At 43.6% G+C, this 26634-nt stretch overlaps 1 protein-coding gene across 6 annotated transcripts in view; it reads left to right on the top strand.

Annotated features, from left to right (window-relative positions):
• Nucleotides 1-513: 513 nt before the first annotated feature.
• The window catches only part of SLC43A3 (solute carrier family 43 member 3), a 77096-nt gene continuing 50975 nt past the window's right edge, over nt 514-26634 (top strand). Inside the window, exons 1-2 of one of the 6 annotated variants that reach the window (XM_077320955.1) lie at nt 946-1084; nt 11725-11912. The gene's annotated coding sequence lies outside the window, so the exon portion shown is untranslated. Of the gene's footprint in view, nt 536-912; nt 1085-1173; nt 1328-1457; nt 1599-11724; nt 11913-26634 lie in introns of those variants that run through there. The other 5 variants (XM_077320956.1, XM_077320958.1, XM_077320952.1 and 2 more) reach the window with 5 other exon arrangements.

Raw genomic sequence — 26634 nt, 5'->3', positions numbered from 1 at the left:
CAGGATACAGCAAATTATCAAGATTCTTGTTACACTGTGTCAAAAACACTCATACTATGCCCAGCTCTTACTGTCTTGTGCTATTCCCTTTGAAGACAGGCAGACAAAACTAGAGGGACGCAGGGCAAACACATGGCAAATTCTGCAGGCCACCTTTTCCCATTGGTCTGGGCTTCCCCACATTGCCTCCCTGCTTATCTGCTGTGCTCCTACCCCCTTGTTTGCTGCTGCCTGTTTGCTGATGATCTCCTCAGCTTCAACGTTATCAACTCTCCAGACCTAACAGACATACCATTTGCAGCAGAAGGTGGTGGCAGAAATGGATGAGTGAGCGTCAGCAACGAGGGGTGCCATTTTTAAACATCCCCTTGACTGAAAACTTTCAGTACCCGTTTTCTGCTTGCAGGATTATTTCTGAAAGTTAATTTTAACCTTTCAAAAAGCACCTCACTGGAGGGCAGCTGTACCGTTGGTGCTTCTCTCTGTGCCCCAAGGCCCGATATAAGAGGCCCCACCAGGAGGCTGAGCGGCTCAGGTAAAATGACATTGAGTGCTCAGCCCCAGCGGGTAGAGCCACCCCCAGCAACCTGCTGATTGAGGGTGAGGGAGAAAGGGCTCCCCCTCTCCTCCTCTGCCCTGCTCTGCCAAGAAGCCTCGGGAAGCTGCTCCGTAGTTACAAAGCTCCGAGGTCCCAGTCTGGCGCCAGTGCCTCTGTACGCGAAGCGTGGCAGCCACGCGCCTTGGAGGAGAGCTCCTCGCGGGAAGCACCTCTGCCCCGCCGGCCGCGTGGGGAAAGCGCTCGCTCGGCGGGAAGGGCTCCGGGGACCGGGGGGGGGGGGTGGCGGCGGCGGCGCGGGGGGGGGAGAGGAGGAGGGGGAGGCGCGTCCTCGCTGACGTCAGAGAGGCACCCTGCGTGGCTTCTGGAGCGCGCAGCGAGCGAGCGAGCGAGCGGGGAGGGCGACAGCTGCGGGCGGCGGTGGCTGCGCGATCAACCCGCGATGCCACGAGGCGCGAGGCCGGACTGAGGCGGGCAGGGCCCGGGGAGCCCCCTGGCTGGCGCGCCTGGCCCCTCCAGCATCGTCAGGTACCGGGGAGGACCGGGGGCGGGAAGGGCCGGGCGGCGTCCAATCGGGGAAGGGCCCGAGGGGGCAGAGCGGGAACCAGGCTGGGGACTGAGTCCCGTCGCTGGGCTGGGAAGCAAACACGTGGTGGGTGGGGGAGGACTCCAGAAGAGCCGACCGGCTGCCCGGGGCTCCCTTTGGACAGCGCTCCTGTAACTCTGCGCTTGGCTGAACCGGACCGCGGGGGAGTGGGCCCCTAAGCCTCGGTAAGGAGCCCCAGAGGCTAACCACGCTCTAGGCGTGTGTCCTCGGAAGCAGGTGCCGCCGAGCTCCGTGGCTTTTAGGCTTTGGCGGTGACCCTCCTGAACACATGGAGGGGCATCTTTCCTAATTGAAGGCGCATAGAGAGGGCGGTTACTAACCTTAGGCATGCAGCCTTAGTTCCTGACTTCCTCGGAGACCATGGAAAAGTTGGTTGGGATGTGTATGTGCCTGATTATGAATGCTGGGAGCAGCCGAAGCAATTTAATCGTGAAGGTATGCAGACAGTGAGGAGATGCAAACTACCAGAATAGATCCTAGGCCAGGTGCTGTGTTTGTCTGTTGTTTATTTGGATGTGTTCAAATAAAACCATCCAATTAGTATCCTAACCAAATACAAAGCTGTCCATTTTATTCTAAGTATCCCATATCTGATCTGGTCTTTGAAAGTCAAGCCAAACAGAATTTTTGGAGAATTTGGCTGCTTGATGTGCTTGAGAGTCTGAAGTTGCAGAGCAACTAGGGGAAGCTCAGGGTAGCATAAATATGTGTGGGATTCTGAAGAGGTGTCAGACTGTGAGGGAGAGCTTGCAGAGTTAGTTTGTGTTTCCTTTGGACAGGGGTCTGGACCTGGGGAGAGGCAGGCGGTTTGTTGTGGGATGTAAAACAAAGTTTGAGTCCGGAGGCACCCTTTAAGACCAACTAAGTTTTGTTCAAGGCTTTTGTGTGCACAACCCATGTTGTCCAATGAAGTGTTTTGTGCATGTGAAAGCTTTCGCCTTGAATAAAACTTAGTTGGTCTTAAAGTTAGGATTGGACTCAAGCTTTGTTCTGTTGCTTCAGATGAACATGGCTATCCTCCTGAATCTGTGAAATATCTGCTCAGCAACTATTTGAAAACTCTTGGTGGGAGACAACTAATAGGTTTCCTTCTCCCCTCCTTCAAATAGAGGGTGGTTTGAAAGTCAAGACAATCACAGTTTGCGGCGTGCGTATATCACATGGTCTTCTCTAGTAAATATATTCTGCAAGTTTTTGTATTGCTTCAGAAAACTTTATGTCCAGTTGCAACAGTGGAACAAAAGAAATGCGTATGAACACCATGGGGAAATTAAGCTGTTCTCAGACCATTTCATTCTTGCAGAAAGGCATTGGCTGTCTCCAGATTTTAGTCTGTGATCCTGTCCACTCTTTGTGGTTCTGAAATAGCACTCTAAGAGGCAGTGAAGGATAACAAGGGTTTTGTCTGAGTTGCTGTTGCTTCAGTGACTCCATCCAGCCACCTCATTCTCTGTCGTCCCCTTCTTCTTTTGCCCTCGATCGCTCCCAGCATTAGGCTCTTCTCCAGAGAGTCCTTCCTTCTCATGAGGTGGCCAAAGTATTTGGGTTTCATCTTCAGGATCTGGCCTTCTAAGGAGCAGTCAGGGCTGATCTCCTCTAGGACTGACCGGTTTGTTCGCCTTGCAGTCCAAGGGACTCGCAAGAGTCTTCTCCAGCACCAGAGTTCAAAAGCCTCAATTCTTTGATGCTCGGCCTTCCTTATGGTCCAACTTTCACAGCCATACATTGCAACTGCGAATACCATAGCCTTGACTAAATGCACTTTTGTTGGCAGGGTGATGTCTCTGCTTTTTAGGATGCTGTCTAGATTTGCCATAGCTTTCCTTCCCAGGAGCAAGCGTCTTTTAATTTCTTTGCTGCAGTCCCCATCTGCAGTGATCTTGGAGCCCAGGAAAATAAAATCTATCACTACCTCCATTTCTTCCCCATCTATTTGCCAGGAATTGTCTGAGATGTTCAGATTTATTTCCTGCCACTTTGGTCTTCATAAGTTAGAGTATGTGCTTCTGCCCTGTCATGTTTCTAGAGCTGGTTGAAGGGTACAGTTGCCCTCCTCCCACTTTCCACAAGCTCTGTTACTGCCCAAAGTTGATAGGAGTTCTGCTGTTTGCTCAGTTCAGAAAACAGCACAGTTGGTCAAGGTCTCCTGTTCTGTGCTTCGAGTGGTCACAGACTTTGGGCAAAGAGCCAGACTGTGCTGTTGATACAGTCAGCCAAATACTTAGTTCCTAATGTGTGTAAATAAGTATTTTTCTTGTGCATCAGTGGGGCACAACCTTTAGTTTGTGCCAGTTCCTGTCAGATCTGTTCAGTGAAATGTGGACAAAATGGCATTGATCTATTGTCTTATCAGTTCCCCTCAACTTGCCATTCCTTCAGATGCTCCCCTTGCTCTGAAAGGCCCTTGTGTTTTGGGCACAAGCCACATTTCATCTCTGAAAAGGAAAAAAAATATATGAGCAGCCATGCTGGATCTGACCAAGAGCATATCTGTTCTAATCTTTTCAGTGACCAGACATGTCAGAAACTTGCAAAAGGGACATGAAGGGTTTCCTCTGATAGTCTTCCATAGTAATTATCTTTGAGAGGAACCATGTGCCCTGGAACATGAATGTTTCATGTAATAGCCAGGATTAATAGAAATCAATGAACGTACCCTCCATTTAGTTGTCTGCTCTTCTTTTAAAGTTGATATGCTAGTGAATGCTATGATCCTTGGAGTGCTAAGGAAATCACTCCTAAGCAGATATACTCAGAAATAAGCCATCTTTGATTCATTACTTCCAGGAAACTGTTAAATTTGTAGTCTAAATTCCATAGTTTAATTATGCATTATTCTCAGATATGGTTCCAGTCTAGAATTTACTACCAGTCAGTTTCATTAGGTGATCCCAACTTTTACTATTGTTAATAAGAAAAGTTTTCTTTGTTTTCTTTTGCTACACCATGAATAATTTTATAAACCTCTGTTAGTCACCTTTGTATTCTTATTTATGAATTTAAAATCCCCATATGCTTTTAAAGAAAAGTGATGCCAATTATTGTGGGCATTCTTTTCTGCGCTTTTTCCAGTTCTGTATTTTTTTTTAGATGGAGTGACTAGAATTATGTACAGTGTCCCAAATGTTGGCTGTTGGCTTTGCAGGGGGACAAAAATAGTGCCCTTGTCAAAGTGTTCTGCCATGAAAATGCTAGAGGGCGTCACCCCAAGGGTCAGACATGACCCAGTGCTTGCACAGGGGATACCTTTACCTTTACCTTATCCCTATCATGGATTTTACTTTTTCACTGTGTAAGGAGACAATTGTATTGAGCTGTTTACTATAATCTCAATATCCTTTTTTCTGTCTGTTATTGCCACATGAGACCTCTTCATGTATGTGTGGCTAGGATTCTCTGCCTTCCTGTTCACTGAATTAAATCTTATTTGCCATGCTGTTGCCCTTTCATGAAATTTGGAAAGATCCATTTGAAACTCTTTATGATCCTCGATAGGTTGGTGTTCTTTAGGAAATTGGGACTGGGAAGCATTGTTCTGAGGTAAATCTGGTCTCACTTGGAAAGTAGGTTTTAGAAGGTAGTTCTGGGGGACTGCTGTTCAGACCCTTGGACTTTGGCCTGCAGGGTGTCACAAGGTCCCATCTTGTTCTCTATGCTCTTTAATAGCTACATGAAACTGCTGGGTGAGGTCATCTGGAGATTTGGGTTGGCTTGTCACCAGTATGCAGATGACACTCATCTCTATCTTGCACATCCAGCTTATCCAAGGGAGGCTGCAGAAACTCTGAACTGGTGCCTGAAGGCAGTTTTGGAGTGGATGTGAGCTAATACAGAGACATGATGGAAGTGCTACTGATGGGCAGAATGTCTCATTTAAGGTGTCATCCACCCATTGCGGATGGGTTGTACTCCCCACTGAAGGAGTACATACATGGGGATGCTCCTGGACTGAGGCCTACTGCAGCAGAGGCCAAGACTGCCTTTTACCAGCTTTGACTGATTAGCCAGCTGTGGCCTTTCCTGGGCAGAAATGATCTGACCACTGTGGTGCATGCCCTGGTTACATCTCAGTTATATTATATGTGCTTGTGTCATGACCCCATGATGTTCATTTGAGTCTGGACACAGAAACAGCCTCAGACAGTCTTTGAGTTCAAAGTCCATAAGGAGTTTTTATTAGTTGCAAAGCACAGAAATGGGCAAATGATCACAACAGGCAATCATTGGTAAAGACAAGCGGCATTAGAATGTACCAGATACATATTTGCTTTAGCTCAAAGCCTCCCCTTCATCCAGCCGCTTTTATGCCAAGTTCCTTTCCCACCAGAGAAGCCTACATTCTGCAAACCAAAAGTGAGTCAAGGACATTCAGTGCAGTTTAGATACTACACAGACCTCCTATAACCATAAAGTTAAAGAAAACACTTCAGTGAACCAGGGCTCAAGGAATGGGGTGTGTGTGTGTGGGGGGGGGGGAATAAAGATCAGACAGCCACAGCTATGGAAAATACCTAGTGCAGAGGGAGTCCCCCTGATTGATGGCACAGCGCCAATGGATCACCCTGACACTCTGCTTGGGGCTGCCCTTGAAAAGTGTTTGGAAACTTCAGTTGGTATAGAATGCTGCAACTAGGATATTTACTGGAATGATCTTCCACACTGAAGGCCCACCAAATGAGCATCTCTAGTTGGTGGGACAGTCTAGAAGGCATATCTTCATACTCTTAATTCACAGGTAGAAACATACGGGAGAATATGGTCTTTCAGTTACCGTAATTCCAAGTCATGTCAGGCATTAAACCACAAAACCAACCCCCTGGGAGTGGATCAGTAGCCAGTAATAGCTGTAGTATTGTAGACATAAGTTCCTGATTGCTGTGACTGAACTCTTGGTTGGAATCCAGCTTTCTGCACTAGTTGCAGAAAATGCTCTTCAAGGGTAGCCCCAAGGAGAGTGCAGTGTAGTATTCCAATCTAGATCATTGTGGCTAGATCTGACTGACCCAGAACTGATGCAGTTGACAGAGAACTGGGCAAAAGCACTCTACCCAGTTTTCCTAGGTACGATAAACAGTGCTCCCAAGCTGTGAACCTGGGTTTTCAAGTACAGTATAACTCCATCCAAGACAGGGGAGATCCCAAGTCTCTGCTCTGCTTTCCCACTAACCCAGACAACTTGTCTTGTCAGGATTATGTATCAGCTTGTTTACCCTAAACCATTACTGTCTCCATGCACTGGTTCAGAACTTCAATGGCATCCTTAGAATTAGGTGGAGAAGGAAGGTAGAGCTGGGTATCACCTGTATATTGGTAACATTGCAGCCTAAACCTCTTGATGAACTCTCTCAGGTGTCTTCCATGTGATGGATGAGGCTGCGATCACCACTTGTTTACACATGGGGTTATTTCCTGCTTTTGCATGGTATTGGGCCCAGTCCAGGGGGGTCCTAGGCCTGTCCTGACTCAGGCCATCAGTTGCCCTGCAGCAAGGGAACGTGGAGAAATCTACATTCCCTATTTTGCCCTGAGATCCATCAGTGTGTAGGCCGGGGGTGGGCCATACATAGAGGGGGAGGAAATCTTGGGCCGTCCCCAGTCAGGCATTGATCCCACCCTCCCCACCAAACATCACTTCCGTCATCTACCCTCACAACCTTATTTTTTTTTAAAGCATGTTTGATCATGTTACAATGCAATTACTTAGTAACGAAATGGCAATCTCTGCCAACTGCCATCATGTTTGGTCGGCACCTTTCCTTTTATTTTTTCTTGGTTTTATTGAGATTGGGGAGAGTGTCTCTCTCTGTGTGTGTGGGGGATGGCACAATAAAACAGCCCACTTTTTATTCTTTTGTTTATGTTGTAACAATTGTGTGTTGCAACGCAATCATGATAATTAAAAAAAATATTTTGGACTTGCAGCTCAGATGGTGCTGGAAGGTGATCTGCATCTGCCAAGTGTCCATGCACCTATTCCACTTGATATTTCTGGTAAGGCCTAGGAGGAGCGTGTCTCATGGCTTAAGTGCTACTCAGCGCTTAACACACAGTCAGGATGTCTGTCCTGTCCCTGAGTGCCTCCTCCAACCGGCTTGCCTGTTTGTATTTTTTGTAAAAGTTCTTAAACCACACGAAACAGCTCATCTGGATGATTACATGCAGATGCAATGATGGCAGAGAAATACTGCCATTTCACCATCATCACTGTGAAAACTCTTTACAAATTGTTTTAACGTTGTTTGTTTGGGAGGCAGTTGATTTTAATGATTTTAAATTCTTGGCTGCATATAAATTTTGTGAATTATTGTAGTTTCAATTAAGTACCAGGAATAATGTTCCTATAAAATGACTTTCTAAAATGATAACAAAGGATAACCATACTTTCCCCAACTTCCTGATATAGAATTAGAACAATGTTGCGTGTGCATACCCCTTCCTACAACCTGGGATCCTTAAACCAGAGGTGTTAAAAATTGAGTTCAAAGCCTTTTGTATTCACAGCATGTGCCATAGGCCCTCCACAAATGCAGAAAGCCCTTTACAATGGAAGTGACCCTGAAAGTAGTCTAGTCCAATCTCTTGCATTGGCAAAAATTCTTAGATGTAAGGCTTATGTTGTAAGCTGCCTTGATCCTTAGTGCACTTACTAGAAATTAAGTCTTGTTGAAGTCAATGGAATTGGCTTCCCAGTAAACATGACTGGACTACATGTCTCTTCAGAAGAACATTTGGTTGTAATTGGTGCTTTGAGCTGAAAGCAACTTGCAGCCCAAGGAAAGATTTTGATCACGGACAAGAGACACTTACTGAAGGTTTCAAAAAATTGATTTCAGAATGCTCCCTCGGACATAAGGATCATAGCAATGGTGGAAAACCCATCTGATGAACCACTTGATTTTCAGCAGCATGATCAGGCTATGGGTGCTGTCACTGATAATTATGTAACATCATGAACCCGTGCTCAAACAGTAACTAAACAATAAACAATAACTAAACAATAACTTTAAAATCAAAGTAACATAGCAGCTCCAACAGACATTCATACAGTATTCATGATACATCTACCACCCTCTACTAATCACCATGTTGCTTATTAATGACATCCTGATATTAACCATTTGTGTTCTTATGCTGTGGTGACTAAGGAGAACCTTCACATTCAGAAGCCATGAGCATCAGAGGACCTGGATAAATCACAGTATTGGGGGGAACTCCTTGGTTTCTATGCCCTGTTTGTTGGCTTCCTGTGGTAGCTTATAACATAAACCCTTCACATGTAATTGTGTGGCTAAGTAGTACATATCAGTAGTACTAGACCAGTTGCTGGGGAGTACGGGCTGGATGCCCGTCATCCTGCTTTGGAATTCCTAGAAACTGCCTCTGTGTGAATGGAATACCGGACAAGAGGGACCACTGGGTTGATCTTATCTTTGTATGTACATCCAGCCTGACTGTAATACTGGGCTGATCAGTCAAAAAAGCAGAAATGTTCAGTCTTTCCAAGGAACTGTAGCTTGGGGGAAGGGAGAGGGCAGAAACTTTTTGGCAGATAATTTAACACTTCAACTCCCTGCAATTCCCAGCATTCTTGAGGAAAGTCAGGATAATTACGCTGATATAAAATGGAAATGTACGTACTATAGATATTATCTGTGTTATCATTTTACCTACTGCATTCAATGGAACTTAAGGAGAAACTGTCAGACTGGTTGCAGTCTTTCTTCATATTACAGTCTTTAAGATTTTGTTGACTTGCACTGTCTGAGGAATTAAAGCCTATAGTTTACTTAGCAGTAACTACTGGTCAAGGATATACTGTTCTGTTTATTTCTGTGTATGAGTTTTGTGTCCTACTTGGCAGCATTTTGCATAGTTAATCATTCACAAATAGCAAAGGAATTCTTTTAAAAGCAAATTAATTTACAATCTGTTCTTTAATTTTATACTGATCATCCTGCTCTTTAAAAAATGTCACTCTTTTAACATTATTTGTTCTGTCATATTTTTTTAAACTGTTTCCCCCTGCTCCTATGCCTTTAATGGTGACCAATAATAATAAAAAAATGTGGATCACAGTGTAGGGCAATGCAAAACCAAAAAGGGAATTGAAACCCAACCTGAACAGGTCAGGAACCCAAAAGTTGAGCTGTAAAACAATATTAAAAAATCAATCCAATATTTATTAAACAAAGTGCACTAATAATATGTTAAAAACAAAGTAAAAACAACACATATCTAACTGCACATGACAGAATAGACCAAATGCGTTTCAACCCACAGGGGTCTTCCTCAGTGGTCAAAGAAAAATCTGTCCAGTGTAACTCCAAATAGTGTTTCTAAAGTATCTGATTTGGATCCCACCTTCTAAAATATGTATTATCTGAGGGCACCACTCTCAGCTTTTGCCTAACTCTACTTCAAGAATGCATTTCCATGTGTGCTAGAAAAAGCTACACCAAACAGATTTTTCTTTGTCACCCAGGAAGCCTTTAGATTTTGATCTTATACAAGAGAGCATTTCACATAATAAACTGACCACCGAGGAAGACCCCTGTGGGTCAAAATGCATTTGGTCTATTCTGTCATGTGCAGTTAGATATGTGTTGTTTTTACTTTGTTTTTAATATATTATTGCTACACTTTGTTTAATAAATATTTGCATTGAATTTTTAATATTGTTTTGCAGCTCAACTTTTGGGTTCCTGATCACACTGTAGGGAACTGTATAAAAACTATATAACCACACTGTGAATAAGGCTTATTCAAATGTAATACATGCATAATCATGTTAATATATAAACAGTTCTATTAAAAGAGACAGCATATTTTTATATAAATTAAAAACAAGGGCACCAAGTGGGCTCAAGATCCATCTGGATTTTTCTAGTTATTCTGTACCTGTATTCCTTTGTGTTTAGAGTTATTACAAAATCTATGTAAATGTAAACTGTACCTTTAAGCAAGCTGACTACTGTGAATGTACAGCTGTAGCCAGTTTGTTGAATAATGGTTAAAACATTACTTGTAACCAGCATAGGAGAGCAACATTTTTTTTTACCAATACAGAAAATTATGTTGCTATAGAAGTGTACCAACTAAAAGGTATGTTTTTAAAAAAGATATAGAAATAGTTTATAGTTATGGATTCATATATTGGTATGTTAATTTTGTATTGTAATAGGGAGCTGTTCCAGTTAAAATTCTGAGAATACAAAGAAAAATTCAGAGTTATGAAAGAAGGATTTGAAATCTGGACACTCGTTTTTCAAAGATTTTTACTATTTCTTCACTTCAACTGATTTATTTGATTTATAAGCTGTTCTCAACTGTCTGTTCCACATAATATATTTCTGGTAAGGCCTTGGAGAAAGAGGTGTCTCATAGCTCAGGGTGGCTGTCCTGCCCCTGAGAGCCCCCTCCTCCAACCGGCTTGCCTGTCCAGTGGCCAGCCAATCGCCTTCTGTCCCCCTCCCCTGACCACCTCCTCCTCCCTTCACTTTCCTCCAGGCTCAAAGGCTGCAGATCCCTGCTTCCTGGGACCTGCCCCTGTTGGTGTGTTCCCTGAAGCCTTTCCAGGGCCTGAGGGGAGGGAGAGGCTGTCTGCAGAGTTCTTCCACCTCACTTCCCCAATCTAGCGCCTGTTGTATTCCTGAATGCAATGGGCTTGGCCCCTAGTTTACAACATAAGATCTGAAACCCAAGACATCGCTGCAAAAGTTAGGACTTATAATCATTGTCTATTGATGGAATTATAAATGAAAATATGTTTTTGCAGTACAAAATTTTTAATGTACTGTAGTGTGTGATAGGGTATACCTTTCAGTGTATTCTATAAAGTCAGATACTCTTTTAATTAAGTCAGTCTTAAGCCTTTTTCACAGTGTGCCTATGTAGTTTAACAGTAACCATGCAGGAATTTAGAAGGTGAAGCTGTTTTCCATTGGAAGGAGATGGAAAAAGCTACATTTGGTCATTTCCTGCACATCTGGCTACGGTAAAGGTACTGAAAGCTAACAAAAAGTAATGGCAAACCTTTTCTGGGTAGCTAATCTTCCTTTTTCTCTGCAGGTGATGGTTTGCCATCAACAGCAGTTTATAACAGCACTTTATACATTTTTGTTAATTATTCTTGTTAATTATTGTGTCAGATACTAAAAGTAGGAGAAAGAGGGCCTTGTTTGGTGTGCAGGCTTATTTCTGGAGTTCTGGCTGGTCACTGGGGCTCTGTAAGCAGTGAGAGATATTAAATGCCACTGGGAGTAGGTGATGTGCATTGTTGGAAACATTAAAAGGCAGCCTCAGATTCTGACAAATCAACAAGAAGCTCAGCTGCAGGGTCAAGCACACATGACAGTATTTGTCTGTTCCACTGGAGTCATACTTGGGATTTTTATGGGACATCCTTGCAGCACCAAAGGAAACCACAGATGAAGCAGCCGTACATTGAGCTGCACCACTGATCTCTCAAGGACAGTCTCACTAACTGTGAACTCAGTGAGTCATCATCTGGGAGCCAAATCCTGGTTAATCACAGTAAAGTAAAACATTTTTGTTTACTTAGGAACCAAACTTGCGCCTTGCTGAATTGCAGGGCTGCAAAACTGCTGTAATGCTGCTTGAACCACTATGATTGGCATGAGGGAGTTCTGCCATGAAGCATCCCAGCTTGCTGCTGAAAATGCTGTAACGAGCAACACTGCTCTTCATTTGTTCTCAAACAGGTTGCTCACAGCATTCTGTTCTTCAAAGGTTTGTATATGTGTGTGTGCTTATCTTTATGGTTGTAAATAATGGAAGGTGTAGGCTAGAAACAAGAGATTGGGGATGTTAAATTCATTCGTAAAATCATTCCCTTGGCTCTGAAGAAAGGGCAGAATGCAGCTTGATGGAACTGAGCCACCGGGCCCTGATTTGGATTGGAATCACAACAGGAAGGGGACCAATGGGCTTTAGCCTCTATCCTGTGTAATTTCCCAAAGAAAACAGCCCTGTGAAGTATTATTTGCTTTGCTGGAAGGTTTATGCTGTGCTTTTGTGGGTTGTTCATTATGTTGGGGCCAGAAGCAGGGCACAGAATGGAGAAATTGCCTTGAGATGTCTGCGAAATTGAATTATGGTTGAGGGTGATAGCAGGGTAGAGTTTATCCAAAGTAGTTCCCCAACCGGCCTTGGGACTATGCTGTTAGCATTCATCTGCTGTAAAATAGATTAATGTGCTTTTCGAACATTATAGAAATAGTGCTTGGGAACTGGTATGATTATTTATTTATTTATTTATTTAGTCACTATTTAATGCAATAAATAAATAGATAATAAAATGATTTTGTTTTTCATTAGAATAGACTGGCCTGTGGTCCATTTACAATAGGCATGTAAAGGCTGAATTATTATTTTTTTAAACTGAATTTATATTCTGCTTTTCAAGGCCCAGTAAGTGGCTAAAAGTATATTAAAATTTCAGGAGTCTGATATCTCACCTTACAAGGGTGTTAAGGCTTTTTAAAAAGTAAACTTGGCATTTTTTTTCACTCAGGAGAAAAAACCACTAAAATCTTTATGGTGGAGAAGTGTGTGGTTCCAGTGCTCTGCAGCCTCAGGGCAAAGTTATTTTGCTATCTTTCAAGTCCAGTGTTCTCTTATCTCATGACTGCAGAGCCTCTTTCCCCTCTAAACATACACGAATTATCCTTACCACCTATCTCAACAAACTTCTCATAGCCAAGTAAGAGTTCTGCTAAGTATGTTATAGTAACCAGAGAAGGTCTCTACAAGGATTGCTGCCATTTTAAAAAATTGGTTCTCCTCTTGTGCTTTTGATAGTAGCATCGCAGGTAGAAATGTAATAGGTGGAGCAAGAAGATAACCAGACACTGAGGGTTCAACTTGTTTCTTTTTTCTCCAGCCTTCCCTCCTGGTAAGGGCTCCTGTTAAAAAGCTCAGGAGCAATGCCAATAAACAAGGGCTGAGAATCCTAATTTAATGGATCAAGGTATTGCATCTGAATTGTAGACATGTCACATAATGTGCTATCCTAAATTTGGTTAATTTCCCATAATTTATACAGTACATGTTGAATTTCAAATCATTGTGGGGGGGGGGGTATGTTACTTTGTGGAACCCAGACCATAATTATTTTCTTCTGGGGGGCCCCCATTTTGTTGGGTTTGTTTAAGTGAACTGTGCTTGCATTTGCCTTTCTGCAAGCCTAAAACCTCAGAAATACTGCTATTATTTCTGTGTTTTCTTTTTTATTAGAACTATCTATGTAGGTATTTGTTGCTTTCTCAGATCTTGATATCTACCAGGAAACGGATTCCTGTTTGTAACATCATTGCCCATATTCTTGTCCTGAATACCTGAATACCTTGTTCCTGTACTTTACATTAATTTGATTTCGTTGTTCCCCCAACCCACTGTGCATAAATTCCATTTTGCTGTGCCATGAAATGCCTTCCAGTCTGCCTGGTAGCCCTTATCACTTCTCTGTTCAGTATTTTTCTGCAAGAATATTTTTTTATTTATTATTATATTTATAAGCTGCTGTTCCCAGCCTGCCATCTTGCAGCGGCTAACAACAATAAAAATATAATAAAAACATACAAAATTACAATCTACAACCTCCTACAGAGCGTCTGCAAGCCCATCAATCAAATCCTGAGTGCCAAGGGGGTGATGTTCAAGTGAGCAACCTCAGAGGAAGGGCAAGGACTTCTGTCAGCCTGACATCAAACAGAGGCCTGTCAGAAGAGCTCCTTCTTACAGGCCTTGCAGGGCCTTACAGTTCCAGCAGGGCCCTCAACTTTTCAGGGACCTCTTTCTACCAGCAGGGGGCAGGGCCAGGTGGAATTCTTGGGAACCAGTGATCACCAATCTGTTTTCACCCTAAGAGTGAAGAGCCCTCCCGGGGAGGGGGGCATAGGGAGATAGACGGTTCCTCAAATACACCGGGCCCAGACTTTATACAGCCTTAAATATAACCTCACCTTGAACTTGATCTGGCATGCAGCTACCTCAGCACTGGCTGGATGTGGGCCTCCCGTTAGGTGTCCTGGTGAGGACCCTAGCAGCTGCATTTGAGCTATTACAAAGTATCTGATATCTTTTCTACTTCCTTCAAATCCAAACAAGGACTCACTAGTTTTTATTTCATACTTTCTATCTGCAACTCTTTTTGCAGTTCCAGCCACAACTGACACCTGCTACTTTTATAGCTCAAGACAATCAGTCTCTGAAAAGCTGTGGGGGCTGTGGCAGAATCCTGGTTGAGTCGGCTTAAATGATGCCACCTTCAAGGTGTTGCCTGCCAGCTCTTTTGTGCAAGAGGCAGCCTTCTTGATGGATTGTGCCCCACAGGCAGCTTCATGCAGGCAGCTTATTGCTGCTTTAACAGCAGAGATACTAAAATGATATATATTTAGTGCTGAAGAGGTTATAGGCGGCCCCAAAGTTAGTTTCCTGAAATCAGTTTTGAATCTTCTTTAGCTCCTGTTCTGCACCTATTTATCAGTGACTCTAAGTATCATAAGGAAACCAAGGAATATAACTGCTTCAGTTGTCTCTGAGAGACGTAGTCTGCTTCCTCGGGGAGATTTTTCTCTACCTGTGTTTCCAAACAGGAGCATGTTTTTTGGTGGAGCATCTGTACTGCATCTTGCTCCATGCATTCTTATAGGTTTTCCATATCTTTGATATACTGTTTCCCAAACCTGCTTTGCTTACTCTGATTTTAATTTGGTTGATGCTTCCTTTTATTTATGAGAATCTGCATGTGTATTATGCACACATGCCATGGTTAACATCTTATATGTTATGCAGTTACCTGACTTTGCATGTTTAACCTAAAATCTGCACACTGTTATCGAAGACTGTATACCTTGTACATACCAAACATCAAATATTCCCCCATGGGGAATAAAATAAGTGGTGGGACTAGGGAGCATTTGAATTTGTGTAGGAGTTAGTGGTTGACTCTTACAATAAAGTGCCAGAGTTTACTGTATATGCTCGCATATAAGCCGACCCACGTATAAGCTGAGGCACCTAATTTTACCACAAAATCTGGGCAAATTTATTGACTCGCATATAAGCTGAGGGTGGGAAATGCAACAGGTACTGGTAAATTTACATGGTGGCCTAAGTGCTTAATCCATGCTCCATCATCACAGGTCTCCCATCCAGCCTCCCCGCCACAACAAGTGAGTCTCAAAGTGGCTTACAATTGCCTTCCCTTCCTTTCTTGATGCTAGACACCCTGAGAGAGCACTGACAGAACTGCTCTGTGAGAACAGCTCTGGAAGGAGAACCAAATAGTGCCCCCCAGGCCAACAAACCAGAGCAGAACAACAGTACCCGAAGTTGGCAATCTACTACAACAGCTACCAAACTGGGAGAATGGACTACTCTAACTACAGCGACAGTGTTCCCCCCGAACAAAACACTGAAATAAAGAACTGTAAACCTGAGAACTGAAAGAAATAAGTGTAATAATCAACTTTTAAAAGAAACACAACCCCAAGAAGAAAAGGCAAACAATACTGCCCCTCTGATTAAAGAAGATAGAAACACTAGGAGAAAGAAACAGAAACCAAAATTATAGTTTGGAAGAAGTGATTAGGAAAAGAAGGAAGAAAAAAATAGATCAGAATCCCTCAGTCAAACAGTTGATGTCCTACAAGCACTCTTCGTCAGACTCGAAAGCTCACACCCTGAATAAATCTTTGTTGGTCTTAAAGATGCTACTGGACTCTGATTTTATTGTGCTACTTCAGACCAACACGGCTACCCAATTGAATCTATACAAAATGAAGACTACCTCACACATACATTAACTACAACTTTATTTACTTTGTATATGTCCTCCTGAACCTAAAATTGAAATCTAATTATGAAAAGCAGAGAGACCACTCATTAGTATGCTAAGCTATGTGGTACCTGTAATAGGCAAGGAGACCCATGTTTTGCTAAGAAGATCTTCAACAAAGACTTAGGATTCATGACTCATTAGAGGTATTTGTTATATTGCTATGCTGAAGATCCCCATATTTGGACCTCACTCATATTTAAGAAGAAGGTTCTTTTACTGTCATTGGGAAGGGTGTGTAAAGAAAGATAGCATGAAACCTCTTGAAGGAGGAGTTAGTTGCAGCTAACTTATGGCAACCTCATAGGGCTTTAAGGCAAGAGATGAACAGAGGTGATTTGCCATTACCAACATCTGTATAGCAACCCTGGATTTCCTTGGTGGTCTCCCTTCCAAGTACTAACTAAGGTTGACCCTACTTAGCTTCCAAGGTCATCATGAGATTGAGCTAGCTTGGCCCATCCAGGTCAGAGCACTTAATACATTGCAGTTCACCATTTAATGTCAGAGCATCTCTTTGAAATTCTTGCAGAAGAATGGTGCCTTTTAGAGCTGCAATGGAATGTCCTGGAAGACAGAAGTGTTCTTCCACTGGTTTCAGAATATTGGTACCTTGATGTCAGATTTCTGTTCATTTGCTTTTCTGCGTAGGTACTAACCTGTTTCTCTCTATGTAGACAGCTGAAGGTCTTGGTTGACACATGATAGCCTGGTGGTGGGGGAATGAGCAAGTGGATGAGCCCAAGATGGTATCACTTATTATTTATTTGTTTATTGTATTTATATACCGCCCCCCACCAAAGGCTCAGGGCATTTCACATGAAACAAGAAATGTTACAGGTAACTCCATTTGTAGTAATAACAAGATGATAACAACAATAACATTAGGCTTTGCAGTAGTATTGACTGAGTAAATGGGGCAAAACTGGCATTTTATTTTGTTTGCAGGGTCTGGTCTTTGGGTTTGTCTGTTCTATGTTGTTGATAGGGACTCTACACAAGGATAAGATCACATTTGAATAGTCAGTCAAGTCACTGAGGGAATAAAACAAGTGTGATGTACAAATGCAGTCATAGGTGGTGTAAATAAACATCTGGTCAATACAGCAATGAAGAGAAATGCAGGCGTATTGAAACAGAGAGAGTTAAAGGCCAAAGTTAACCTTTAGTAGTGAAAAGCAAGTCGTTGTGAATAATTAAGCAGACTTTTTCACATTGGCTTGCAATAATATCCCTTCATTAAAGCCTATTAAGGAAGTTAAATAAACAAGTGGAAGGTGCAAAGTCAGGGACTGAAAGGTCTTTCTAATTGTAAGCAACCAGAGGAGGGATGTAATTTCTTCTCCTTGTAGTGATTAGTGCAGCAGAAAAGAAAACTCTGGCAACAATAGTGTGGAAGATGTGGATAGTTGGAAGATGTGGTGACATTTGTCTAATGGTGCCCCGGACAGCTGATCAGCAAAGGAGTGCCGATGGAAAACTGGACAACATGTCAGCAGACGTCAGTTCCTTGGGTACTCCTCCAGTGCTACAGAGGGCAGGTATTCATTTGAATACAGTGCAGAGATGCAAATATTTTTCCCTACAGGTTGACACGGGGCATTGGACGTGTTATACAGTCTTAATTCATAATCTGCAGGACACTAGCATAGGTGGGGATGTACTTGCACAGCAATGAGAAAGTGTGAACATGCTGGCCTTATTGGTAGGAAAATGTGGGTGACACATTCAATTGTTTGGTATATTTAGGGAAAGAAATAGACATTGTTACACATTAGCCTAACTTTTGCTTTTCATTTTTTAGCTTGTGAGACTTGAACTATGGGCAGCATTATGTTCTGTAAATGGCAAGAGAATATATCCAGAAAATGTAACCTTGCCAGTTTATTTCACTGACATAATGCAAAATATAAGCCAAAGAAACTTGTCTGCCTTAATAATATAACATTGTAGTGCTTCAGGGTTGCAGAGGGGCTTCAGGGTGGCAGATGCAAGGTAAGTATGGGAATGGATACAAGCTAAAAGACAAAACATTCAGCCGTAGCCCATTTGCTACCCAGCAATACTGGCTTATGCGCTCACGTGCAGAAATGAAAGTCTAAGTACGGAACAGATATATTCATGTGAGTAGCCATGTTGATCTGAAGCAGCAGAGAGAGGGTGATGGTGGTGGGATTAGTTACGTATCTTGACTCTAGCTATCCCTTACCAGCAGCTAATTGTTTCTTTCTATATGTAACGGTTGAAGAAAATCCATTTCACTGTATTTGAAGGTGTGTGCTTGTGCACAAAAGTTCACACCTTGAATAAAACTTTGTTGGTCTTAGGTGCCACTGACCTCAAACTTTGTAATGCATCAGATATGTATGACATTCCTATCTGAATTTTCAGTTAACTTGGTGGAGTAAGTTAGATCTTTTCTTGACATTTGTTATATTGCTATACTGCAGATCCCCATATTTGGACTGTAGCAAAGTAGCAAAATTTGCGTGGCTAGCTTTAAAAATTAGGAAAGCCTGGGTCACTCATGTATAGCCATAATAGGTCCACAGAACTTCTTATGTTTTTTAGAGTTTAGAGTTGGTTCTTAAATGCCGCTTTTCCCTACCCGAAGGAGGCTCAAAGCGGCTTACAGTCGCCTTCCCATTCCTCTCCCCACAACAGACACCCTGTGGGGTGGGTGAGGCTGAGAGAGCCCTGATATCACTGCCCGGTCAGAACAGTTTTATCAGTGCCGTGGCAAGCCCAAGGTCACCCAGCTGGCTGCATGTGGGGGAGCGCAGAATTGAACCTGGCATGCCAGATTAGAAGTCCACACTCCTAACCACTATACCAAACTGGCTCTTTTGGTTAGTAGATAGATCGCACATCTCTTAATCTTGTCTTTTGTTTTATATTTTAACAGCTTTATTAGTTTTATTGCTTTTATGGCTCATTTTATCCTTGTAAAATAGTCAATGACTGGACCTCTCTCATATTCAACAGGAAGGTTCCTTTACTGGAAGACATACTTGCACTATTCCTCTGTTAGGATATTGTCCTGTCCTCTTTCCCAATATAGTATTCAGTTGGGATTGCATGAAGTGCCCTTGGAAAAGGCTTTTGCTTCCCCAGACATCTCTATGTTGTCAGTTTGGTGTGGTGTTTGGAGTGCTGACTTCTAATCTGGCATGCCGGGTTAGATTCTGCGCTCCCCCACATGCAGCCAGCTGGGTGACCTTGGGCTCGCCACGGCACTGATAAAACTGTTCTGACCAGGCAGTGATATTAGCGCTCTCTCAGCCTCACCCACCCCACAGGGTGTCTGTTGTGGGGAGAGGAATGGGAAGGCGAATGTAAGCCGCTTTGAGCCTCCTTCGGGTAGAGAAAAGCGGAATATAAGAACCAACTCTTCTTCTTCTTCTTCTTCTTCTTCTTCTTCTTCTTCTTATGTTAACAGCTATGACTCTGATATATAGTTTGTCCAGTCTTTACTGGTCTGCTGTCCTTGCTGTCGCCAACTTGGCTGGGCAGACCTAAAGACCAGTTTAGTCCAGTGGTCTGTTATGTTGCATCAGCTTGTTTCATATATGCTTTATAGTCAGGGCAAGCCCATTTAAAAAGATGAATTTGGAAAGGATTGTAGTCAAAGAGACATCTACTCTTTAAATGAACATCTTAGATTTTGATTTTGTGGCTTATAAATTCTGGTGGCAGACAGATATTCAGAATTTGTCTTTAAACTGAGTTTTATTGTTGCTTTTAATCTGTTTGTTTTGAGTTCTCATTGCTACCTTGCGGACAGATTTGGGTTGAGAGCAATGTTCCCTCTAATTTCCCCCCCCCCCGCCTCCAACCAGAGCAGTTCACGTCCTGAGCAGAATACAGCTGCTGTCATCGTAAAATGGGCAATGGGCAGAGGGAGACCCTGTGCAATTCCAGATTGCTGCTGAGCGGGCCTTCCTGTGTTGATGAGCAGCTGCTCCCGCACACAGCTTCAAAAGAACAGTGGTTGAGAGGTGATGTACTCATGCTGGGAATAAATACAGAGAGCACTCACTGCGATATTTGCTCTTTCACTTTAATTTCAAGAGGAACATAGATTTCTTCTGAACTGATTCAACTGCCAGTTCAGTAAGGATTCAGTTCTTACCAGTGCTCTGCTATACTTCCATATCTCAATGAGTAGGGATGGCAGAGGACGCTCCCTGTAGAGGGCAATCTCTAAGGCCCATTCCGCACTAGGATCAATGTGGCAAATTGATTACTGAAAGAAAAAACGCTATTTTAAATAGTGGAATTCGTCGTTATACATACCTGCCTTTGTAGTGGAATCCCGTTGCGTTTCAATCGTTTCCCACAGGTTTCCGGTCTTGGCAAAAATCGCTAGAAAGGAAGCGATTTTTTCTGTGCTTTGTCCCGCCCCAGGCCGTCAATCAAACGAGCAGCCAATGGCCAGTTGTTACCATGCTTTGAAAAAGCCCCTTTGCCTTTAAGAACAGTTTTTAAAAAAAAAAACACGTTGCAACGAATCTGCGTTGATTCGTTGCAACGGAGAAACCCATCTAGCTGGCAGGTGGTGTCTGAGCTGGCGATTCATCGTTGCCACGCTCCCCTGAGTGAACCCCCCCCCCCCGTGCACGGGTGTGATTTTCGGCCAAAATTAAAGGGAACTAGCAAACGGGGCTGTGTTGTGCTTGATGACTTGAGGCGAGCTTTAAAGCAGCTCTGTGTTGGGACTGCAGTCGGAGAAGCCTTGCTGGGTGAATGAAGGCTCGCTGGTTCGTTGCTCTCCGCTCACTCCGAGAAAAAAAAATGGCGATCGCTTCGCCGGAACATCAGAGGAGAGAGCCAGGGGGAGGGACTTTGCTGAAACCGCAACAATGGTAACGCACAGAACTTTTTCGCGAGTGTTGCAGATTGGTTGCAAGAGTGTAGCGCTTTTCGGAGGGTGAATCCACTTTTTGGGATTTCCCTTTAAGTGCTACAACGAAGCGCTTTTAGCTGATCATTTGCAGGAGTGTGGCAGATTGTGTGCGACGTCGTGCATAACTGCAAATTAGTAGCGATTACAATTTGCCACACTCCTGCTACTTTGAACTCGTGCGGAATGGCCCTAACAGTTTGGTAGGAACCACACCTCATTGTGCTGCACTGTAGTATCCCACAACGGACGGATGGATTCAGTCTATTCCTTCCTTTGGATGACAGATAATAACGCTATTGGTTATAAAGCAGGGTCTCATGTGCAAGTTCTCCTGGGGACCTTGTAAAGCCTGTACTCAAAACATTTTAATCCCCTTACATTGAAAGCTAATTATTTTCAGGCAAGCTGTAAGTATCGATGATGAAAATGACAATATAATAATAAAAACAAAGCCAACAAGGCAGCCCTTTTCCCCCTTCCATATTATCATTTAACATCAATAGTGTTTAACCCAACATCATTCAAAACCCATAAGACAATCCAACCACTGTCCAGCAACATGGGCATCAAAGGCCCTTGTCAAAAGGGTGGTCTTTGTCAGTCTGCAGGATGCTGGCAAGGAAGGGTAAAAGTGAACTTCCCTGTGGACAGCGAAGAGAAAACTCTTCCTCACATAACTGCTGCCTGTACCTCTGGCACTGGAGCCTCTGGAGGAGGCTCAGACAGGAGTATGTGGAGGTCCAAGATTGTCTAGGGTTTTGGACTCTGTCCAGAGACCAACTCTCAATGAATGTAGATTGAGCCAAATGGAAGTAATTAATTTCCAGCAGTTTGCTTCCACCAACACCTGGGTTGGGGGTCAGTGGTCCTTTCCAAATTCTTTTTGAAGACAGCATCACAGAGACCACATTATAGTATATTCAGGTGTGTTTCTGATCAGAAGAGCCTTCATCTTTGAAGTTTCAGCTTGTGCAGTCCACTCTTGGCTTCAATTTAGTTTTGCTACTGTTTCCTCAGAATTAATAGGGAAAATGGGGCATCATATCATCTGCACATTGATGATGAGATTTCAATAGGGTGCATGTGCTATTTCATGAGTGACTTTGAGGGGAATGGGTTCTTGCTGTTGTGATCTGCTGGTTTTCTTTGGTTTGTGGCATGAAATGAAATGTTGTTGGGGTTAATTGGTATGAATATGGAGTGCTATGCATTTGGAATACTCCATCCTCAGAGGTGTATGACTGGTTTCTTTTGGAAGGTAGGAAATACTTGCATTTAAAGTCCCTGTCAATTGTTGGTGGCAATTTTGTGTGTTACTATCCTGTTCTGATGGTTACATTTTTGGGGGTTTTCCAAGACATGGCAAGACAAATGTGTCCATACAAAATTCCACTATTATCAAAGTCATGCTGGAATTTTTTTTAAAATACTAGATAGTTTTCTCTAGGAGCAGTAGAAAGCTAACTAATTTTTTTCAGATGAGCAATGCAAGTAAAAATCATGATTTAGTTTCAAATTCAGGTGGAACTAACACTTTCCTTGGGGAAGAAAGTGAATAAGTGTGACCCCTGCTCATCTGCTAGGTGGGGTCATTATCCTTCCTATCTGTCTTTGATACCTCCAAGGGAAAAATGCAGTTGTAGGAATGTATTGTTCATCAGTAAACTAGAAGCTCATGTTATGCAGATCACAGCTATTTAAATGAAACTAGAAATGCCAGTGGGAGCTTGCGTGGGCCAACAGCACATTAACAAGCTGCCAAGATAGTTTTGTAGTCTGATGGCTAAAATAAAGGCAGGAAGTTTTAGGCCCTTGAGTTTATGTTGATGTTAATACAAATAGGAGTCCCAGCCAAGTCTCAAACCTGTGTCTTGCATATGGTTACTATGAGGGAAAGGGTCGATTTGGGAGAGGTGGTTAATTTGTAAAAACAAATAGTACCAGCGGTGAAACTTGCTTGGAATTCACAATTGCAAATATTGGAAAGCCTGTTTCCTAATTCCCAAATGTGTAGGGGCTGATTATAGTCACACATAGTCATATTTTCAGATTACCTTTGGTCTAATGTTCCATAGCTGTGCCCCATAATTACAAACAGGTTGCAGAATATAAAACCTTTGTTAAAATTAAATCAGGACTCCGGGGCTTTTGTGTTCCTAACCACTCAGGCACATCAAGACCAACAGTTCTGTACAATCTTTTTTTATTTAAAAAAAAACATTATCTGAAGACCTGAAAATTGATACAAGCAGATTAATCCAGATGGGGAAAAAATTAAAATCTCATGGCTGGGGAGAATTTCTGCAATGAAAATGAATGTACTGCTAAAACTGTTCCACTCCCCATTCCAAATAGTACCTATATTTATAGGAGAAAGAATGTTGATAGTTGCAAAGACAGATTAAAAAATTATCTATGGATTAAGAAATCAATTAAAACAATCATAACAAAAGAAAGGAATCGTGTAATCAGAAATGGAATTTTGAGAATATGGTTTACACACCGGAATTTATTGAGCCCTCCAAATTCTGTGCTTATGTCCCTAATGGCATCAATTGCGGATGACACCCATCTTAACCTCATGATGGACAGCCATGCTGACTTACCCCCAGACTCATTAGCCAACTGTCTGGAAGCAGTGAGAGGCTGGCTCAAGCAGAGCCGTCTGAAACATAATCCTTTAAAGACAAAGGTGGTTTGATAGAAAAGGTCCCAAGTGAGGAAGTGCAAGTGTCCTACTTGGATGATCAGTTGCACACTCAGCCAGGAATTTGGGCATGATCCTTGTTAGCTCCCTATCCATGAAGAAACAGATCATGAGAGTAGCTTGGCTGACATTCTTCCACCTGTGTCAAGCCAAGATACTAGCACCCTATTTGGCCCCAGAACATCTAACCACAGTGATTCAAGCAATGGTCACCTATAGGCTGGATTTCTGCAATTTGCTCTATGAAGACATTCCCTTATGCCTGATCCGCAAACTCCAACTGGTGCAGAATGCAGCAGCCAGAGTTCTTACAGGAACACCTTGGAGGGTCCGCATCTGGCCCACACTCTAACAGTTGCATTGCCTACCAGTTGAATACTGGATCAAGCATCAGGTTCTGGTAATCACTTTCAAGGCCATATGCAGTCTGGGCCCTGAGTACCTAAGAGACTGACTTTCCATCTATACCCCACAGAGAGTGTTACATTCCACCAACATCAACAAACTGGTGATCTCTGGTCCCAGGGAAGCTTGCCTGACCTTGACCAGAGCCCGGGCTTTCTCCTCCCAGAGACAAGATGGACTACATCTGCCCCAAGTGTAAGGTGGTAAGACTTTTGGAGGAAAGGATTAGGGGATTAGAAGACAGCATTATTACTCTGACCCAAATTAAGAAAGGGGAGGAGTTCATAGACCAGAGCTGTGCAACTCGCAATAAAGAGGATACAACCAGTCCTGAAGAGGATAAGGGGATTGACCTCACTACGGAGCCTCTGCAGACAGTTCAGAAAAAGACTCAACGGTGTAGAGCAAGACGGTTCTCGGGGTCTTTGGAGCTCCAGAATAGATTTCAGGCCCTTGCAGAGGAGGTGCAAAGGTCAACGAGGGAAGAGGTCCTAAAACAAAGTCTAAGACAAAGTGAAGAGGCCACGGGGATAGAAGGAAATGGAGTTGAGAAGAAAAAAAAAAAGGAGAGTACTGGTAACTGGAGATTCCCTCCTAAGAGGAATGGATCGCCATGTGGCTGGGCCCGACCGCCTAACCCGAGAGGTGTGTTGCTTGCCAGGGGCGAAAATTAAAGACATTTCAGAACGGCTGCCCAAACTGCTCAAATCTACAGATCGCTACCCGATTGTGATGGTCCATGTGGGAACGATTAACATGTCCATGAATACCATTGCTTCTATTAAAAAAGACTATCAAGATCTGGGGAGGAAGCTCAAGCAAATGGGGGCACTAGTGGTATTCTCTTCAATCTTGCCTGTCAAGGGAAGAGGATTGCGTCAGGAGAGGAAGATAATGGAGCTGAATCAGTGGCTGCGTAGTTGGTGCCGGCAGGAGAGATTTGGTTTCTGGGACCATGGGATAGGCTTTCTTGAGGAAGGCCTACTAGCACCTGATGGACTGCACTTATCGAAGCTGGGGAAGAATGTGTTTGGCAGGAACCTGGGGAGATTCATCAGGAGAGATTTAAACTGAAGCCACAAGGGGAAGGAGATGATCAACATAGGGAGTGTAAGGAAGGAGAACGATCGAGGGCAGCCCAACCGGCAAGGCCAGATCATAGGGAACCAAAAGTAAAAGGATTCAGATGTCTTTATACTAACACCCGAAGCATGGGCAATAAGAAGGAAGAGCTGGAACTTCTCGTGCTGATGGAAAGGTATAATCTAGTAGGCATCACAGAAACTTGGTGGAATGATTCTCATGACTGGAATGTAATGGTGGATGGATATGAACTGTTCAGAAAAAACAGAAGAGATTGAAGAGGTGGAGGAGTGGCACTGTATGTGAGGAAAGGGCTTACCTGTCAGGAAATTCTAGTGAAGGAGAGCATATCTACAGTGGAAAGCATCTGGGTGAAAATAAGCGAGGGAAAAACAAACAGTGTGGTGGTTGGTGTCTGCTACCGACCGCCTGACCAATGAGAGGATGTGGATGCTGTACTTTGTGAGCAGCTTGAGAAAATATCCAAGCATCAGGACCTTGTCATCATGGGTGACTTGATGACAACTGGGAACTGGGAATGTGAGAACTGGGAATGTTCCACAGTCACCCAGCAGGCCTCAGGTGTCTCAAAGAAGTTTAAAATCACCTTCCCTTCCTCTCCCCATAGCAGACTCCCCATGAGAGAGGTGGGGTAGAGAGAGCTCTGAGAGAACTGGGAGTGGGCTGCAGTCACCCAGCAGGCCTCAGGTGTCTCTAAGTAGTTTAAAATCACCTTCCCTTCCTCTCCCCATAATACACACCCTGTGAGGGAGGCTACTAGGGAGGGTGGTGAGTGTAGGGGCCGGCTGATATGTCCGTATTTAAGCTCAAACACCCCAGACATGCTCCAACAGGGGTGTTTCACAAATATATGGATGAACCATGGATAAGGATATATATCATGCCACATTAAAAGTGCATGGTCCTTCTGACAACATGCTGGCCCTCTAATTGGCTCTCACTGGGGGACATGCCCCCAACAGAGTGATGGCAGTTCCCCACTGATGGCCAATCAGAGGCTTTTCCTCATCCCCATCCTCTTCATCCTCCTCCTCCAGAACTTGCCATGATGAAGAAGAGCTGCCATGAGGTCAGTCCAGGAGGTGAGAATGGCCATCCAGGCACATTCTGCTCGCTGTCCTCCTTGCTCTCAGAAGGTCGGGGAGAGTCATTGGCCTGCATTCTGTATTGGTCTCCCTATACTCCCTGCCCTCTTGCTGCTGGGAGACCTGGGCAGGGCCGTCCGGCCCAGCTCTTCAACTGGATTGCCGTGCTCTGCTGCAGCAAAGGCAATGCAACAGAGGGTGAGCACCTAAATGCCTCTTGTGGGGCAGGGTATCCCAGCCAACAAGCTGGACTGGCTGTAGCAAGGCACAGGTGGCAGGGTGGAGGTCTCCTGCATAGCAGAGTGGTCCAGACATTGAGTTTGGCCTCCCTGCTCTGCAGAAGCCCTCCTGCCCTTCACCTTCCCACCCTTCTATAGCCTGTTTTCAAAATGGGCTTTGCTACT

This window comes from Paroedura picta, chromosome 2 (assembly GCF_049243985.1).
Source record: "Paroedura picta isolate Pp20150507F chromosome 2, Ppicta_v3.0, whole genome shotgun sequence".
In the NCBI taxonomy this organism is placed as follows: Eukaryota; Metazoa; Chordata; class Lepidosauria; order Squamata; family Gekkonidae; genus Paroedura; species Paroedura picta.
This window is presented reverse-complemented; position numbering and strand designations above follow the sequence as displayed.